Source organism: Nilaparvata lugens, chromosome 14 (genome assembly GCF_014356525.2).
Source record: "Nilaparvata lugens isolate BPH chromosome 14, ASM1435652v1, whole genome shotgun sequence".
In the NCBI taxonomy this organism is placed as follows: domain Eukaryota; kingdom Metazoa; phylum Arthropoda; class Insecta; order Hemiptera; family Delphacidae; genus Nilaparvata; species Nilaparvata lugens.
In genome coordinates this window covers 3,431,772-3,437,057 of record NC_052517.1, presented here as the reverse complement: position 1 = coordinate 3,437,057, position 5,286 = coordinate 3,431,772, and the positions used below count along the sequence as shown (strand labels likewise).

Genomic DNA, 5,286 nt, shown 5'->3' with positions numbered 1-5,286 from the left:
TTTGGTTTAAACGCAGTTTAAATGTCCGAAATAATTATGTTGTGACAAAATAATTTAAAAGGGTACTGAGATTTTATTTTGATTTATAATTCTGGATTTCTGTTTTATTTTATTTTAACTTTATTCATAGAAATTTTATCTTACTCAAATTCAATTTATATTCTTTATTATTTTAAAAACAATCTCTTCAAAAATGTACTCAACTCCATTCTAAAATAATATTTAAAAAAAAAATAATAATTCACAACCCCTCCGATTCATGCTCTCTCACCAAACCGGCTCAAATACGTGCTGTATTCAGCAGTTGCAACTACTGATCGTGCGCACTAAAATATTCAACTCCTGATATACACGCCTTTCATCCCCGGTTCTTATCAGTACATGCCGCGCCTTGATAAGGGAAGGTTGTCGTTCTCCTCTCAGTAGTTTTTTGACACAAGAAAACGTGATCTAAAAATTTCGGGTTTTTCCAAATTTTAATATTTTTAAGTGGTTGAGTTGATTTTTTATCTTCATATTTAGTTTTCGGTTGAGTATTGTCTGAATATTTGGAGGAAATTGGGAGAATGGTGAGTAGAATATTTTATGACAACAAATTTTGGCTGCAATTATTTTTGAGGATTGTAATTTTTGACAATGTTTTTTGCAAGAAATAAAATTTTAATATAGTTTTAACAAGGATTCCATGCTACAATTTCATAATAATTGAATATCACTTGAATCCTTAGAAACATGAAAACAAATCTGAAAACATTTTCATTTCGAATGGTTCAATTAACATTACAAAAATTTGGGATTTTCAATGCAAAAGAGTATAACTTCCAGAATTATAACATGCTTTGGTCTAATAATTAATATATATTTTATCGATTAGGAAAACCTTATTTGGTTTTGAAGAGCTCTCTCTTTAGGTAGTTTCCTAAACTAAGAATTGAAATTACTAGTAATTCCGTGAACAGTAGAGCTCACGCAGTATTCTCATCCACAAGTACCTGGTTGAAACTATAGACCTTATGGAAATACAGCAATAGACTGGCTTCTCCACACATCTGTGTAATCACTTGTCAGCTGATTTATGATGAATAATTCTATAGTCTGATTTTTACTCCAATATTTGCGTATGAAGGAGGCTCCTTTTTCCTTTTATATTATCCTTGAAATGCAAAATTTCCAAAAACCTTGTATATACGTCGACGCGCAATCAAAAAGGCACATACCTGTCAAATTTCATGAAAATCTATTACCGCGTTTCGCCGTAAATGCGCAACATATAAACATTCAAACATTTAAACATACAAACATTTTAAACATATAAACATACAAACATTTAAACATTAAGAGAAATGCCAAACCGTCGACTTGAATCTTAGACTCACTTCGCTCGGTCAATCATATAGGCTCAACTGATGATTATGTTGCTTATTTTTGTCTCCCTTTCTGTTCTCTAGTTTCTCATCTTCCACCTTCTTTTTTTACACTTCCCATTTAATTCTTCTTCACACTTCTTCCTCTTACTATCGTTTCTTCTCTCATCCTCCTTCTGAGGTGACTTTAGTGAGGTCCACGTTATAATGGCAGTGTTTGATTAGCAATGGTATTGCTATCCTTGTCTGTCATACAAAAAAGCGGATAGCGCTATCTCTTTCTCGCTTTGCTCTGTTGCCAGATCGTCTTTTAACAATGTAGAATTAATAATTAGTTAACAAAATATTTCATCTTAATTAAGAATATTCATTATGAAATTATTGAGAAATATAATTTGTTGCTTAATAAAATATAATTGATTAATTTAAACGAGAATGAACAGTTAATATTACATCAATAAACCTGTATCAGCTACTGTCAATAGAAGACATTGACAAAACAGAGGATCGGCAACGTTTTTCTCCTATCTTTCTCCACTGCCATTATAACGTGGACCTCACTATAAAGGCAGTTTAACGTCATACCTAGGACGAATTAATCATACAATAGTATTATTTGATGAAAAAGGAGGACAAAGAAAGGGAGAAGAAGAAGGAGAAAAAGAAGGAGGAGAATGAAGGACATGAAAAGTGATATCATTAGTATTGTTTTTTCTTATACAGTTCGTATAACGAACTTCTTCATTAATTCAATTATTCTTATGAATGAGATTGATTAATTTGAGGAGAAGAAGGAGAAGAAGAAGAAGAAGAAGAAGAAGAAGAAGAAGAAGAAGAAGAAGAAGAAGAGAGAAGGAAGTGATTGGCGACGAGCGAAAGGAAGTTGTTAAGAAACAGCAATAAAAATAAAACTCGGCAAGAGGTAAAGGTACCTAGAGACCCCTAATCAGATATCAGATCGGGTGGAAAGATTCTTTTTCGGCAAAGAAGGAGGAGAAGAATAAGAAGAAGAAGAAGAAGAAGAAGAAGAGAGTAGGGTAGGTTAAAAGAGTTCAAGTCGTTACCGCGAGAAAGGAAACCTCTGATCAAGATGAAGACTGTAGTCCAGTTCCGCTTTCCACCGAATTTTTTTATTTTCTCTCCAATTTTCTTTTTCATACTTTCAACTGTTTCTTTCTCCCGCCATTTCTCTCTCTATCTATCTCTATCTCTATCTCTATCTCCATCTCTTTCTCTTGTGTTCTATTTCTCTATCTCTCTTTTCCCCCATCCTCAGTACAAGCATAAAAAAATCTGGTGTGGTACACTCATACAACTTTCCTTGCTCATATTTGAAACTATGATCAGAGGTCTGTATATGTGTATATATAAGTTAATTATTGTTTTCAGAGAACTTTTTCTTTGTGTGAATTGTGAAATTCGATGATTTTTTTTAGTCGTCATTTTCTTAAAGTCGTAAAAACAGCTGTTCTACAGATGAAATATCTCGACTATGTGTTTTTTTTATAAACTGTTCTATCTACCTACCACATGCACGAGAGGGAGATTACAATAGTTATTTGTGCAACTAGTGCGCAAAGTGACAGTTTGCTGCACCGAAAGAAACGTTTACGCCCGAGCCGTAGGCGAGGGCGGAATGGTTTCTTGAGTGCAGCAGAGGAACTTTGCGCACGTATTTCACATTAAGTTTTTCCTACAGTTACCATTGAATATGAAAAGTGGGTAATTATGGGTAAAATTGCCTGAAATGCATCAAATGTTTTTCTGTGTAATTTTATTATTGATAAAAACCTTAATCCTAAAATCCTAAAGTCCTCGTTGTCCTTGGTTATAATATATAATGAATAATAATTAGCGCGTTGTGCTTGGTTGCACCTCTGCTCACTATAGCAGCCACAGCAGTCACTGTTACCAACTTCATTTTGATTTTGCTGCACTGTTGCTCCATATAACCTACTAAGTATTTTGCGTTGCCATGTTGCAAATCTGGAGTGCAGAAAAATTTTTCCCGCACTAGAGCGGAAAAGTGATTCTTTGCGTTCTGTAATCAGTGCAGCAATGGCCACTTTTCAACGTAACTGTAGGAAAAGTCCATTTCTCAAGGATGGGGTAGACCCCATTAATTTCCCAGGGAAAAGACTCATGCCAGTTGATAGAGCTGATAAATAAGTATAGAGGGTATAAATTTGAAATAAATCGGTCAAGTAGTATTTGAGAAAATCGTGAAAAACTTGGTTTTTTTTAGTAACTATCCGCTATTTTTCTCAAGAATATTACGGAGCTCCTGCAATTTTCTCAGAAATGAGACTCATGTCAGTTGATAGGGCTCATGAATAGCTATCCATGGTATGAATTTGAAGAAAATCGTTAGAGCCGTTTTTGAGAAAATCGTGAAAAACATGTTTTTTTAGCCATATTCAGCCATTTTTTCCGTCATCTTGAATTGAATTTTATTGAATTTCTTAGTGTCGGGTCTTCATGATATAAGGACCTTAATTTTAAAATTTCAAGGCAATCGGTTAATTAGGAATGGAGTTATCGTGTTCACAGACATACACCCATACACACACACACAGACCAACACCCAAAAATCATGTTTTTGGACTCAGGGGACGTATAGAAAACTTGAAATTGGGGTACCTTAATTTTTTTGGAAAAGCAATACTTCCCTTACCTATGGTAGTAGGGCAAGGAAAGTAATAATATAACACAATAAAAGGCTCTACGGAGTGTTTCAAAAAAAAAATTTAAAAAAAATTACCGGTTTGGACGATTCATGATCATTGCAAAACCTTGTGGAATGTTTGGCGTGTACTGTATTTAGTCAGTTGGTTTTATACTTCCTTTACTTATTTTATCTGTGATTTATATTACCTATTTAATCTGTATTATCTATATTATTATTTAATCATGTTTCAGTTATTCAATCTGTGGGCGAATTTTTTTAATCTGTGGTACAAGTGACGTTCAAAACATAGATATTATATGAGCAATCTATTCAACATAATTAACCTAAATTTTGTTATTTATTTTTCCTAAACTATGGATATTTGATGACAATTTTTCTCACCATTCGAAATATCTCGTGAATATTCCTCTCATGTATTTCATTGACCGAGCGTAGCGAGTTCCTGCTTTTGATTTGAGACTCCAGACGTTTTCCGTTTGTGGGTTTACATATTCGACGATAACGTTCGAATGCTTTCATCAAACAGCTTCAAATTTACAACTCACATTCTTTGAATAATGTGTTACTCTCTTTTTCTTCTCCTCCTCTTTCTCCTCCTCTTATTTTGGTAGAGAGTTAGTGGGGAGGATATTTTTAATATTCTTTCCGAAGAATGGACATTGATATGTCCAAAGCTCCGCCAATCTATGTAGATGCATAACAATATGATTATTATCTATAGTTATTATATTACAAATTGCTTTTTCATATCATATACAGTTCAATAATTATTTTCTTAGTCTATATTATGTAAATTCATCTATAATTTTGCTGTATTGTAAGCTATTGTATATAAGTGTATAAGCCAGTATATATTGTAATCTACATAAATAAAGTACTCAATCAATCAATCAATCAATCAATCCCCTTCTACCCTTTTGCTCACTCCTTCTTCTCCTCTTTCTTGTCCTTCATCTTTTTCTCTACTTCGCAATCTCTCTTTTTTCACCTGAAGGCACAGATCATTCAGGAATCCCGAAGGGACATCATTCTAAGGAGTTCTTCTCCAGTCAGTATTTTTTCTTCCATGTTTTACTTCTTCACCCTCTTCTTCTTCTTCTTCTTCTTCTTCTTCTTCTTCTTCTTATTCTCCTTTGCCTCCTTCTTCTACGCCTTATCCTAATATGCCTTGATTTCTTGTATGCACTTTATACGTCCTTTATCACTCCAATATCTAGCTCTTTATTTTTCTCT

General features: G+C 33.6%; 1 protein-coding gene across 1 annotated transcript in view; it reads left to right on the top strand.

The window, feature by feature from the left end:
* The first annotated feature begins 393 nt into the window (after window positions 1–393).
* The window catches only part of LOC111056862, a 219,462-nt gene continuing 214,569 nt past the window's right edge, over window positions 394–5,286 (top strand). Inside the window, exon 1 of the mRNA XM_039440512.1 lies at window positions 394–569. The gene's annotated coding sequence lies outside the window, so the exon portion shown is untranslated. The remainder of the gene's footprint in view (window positions 570–5,286) is intronic.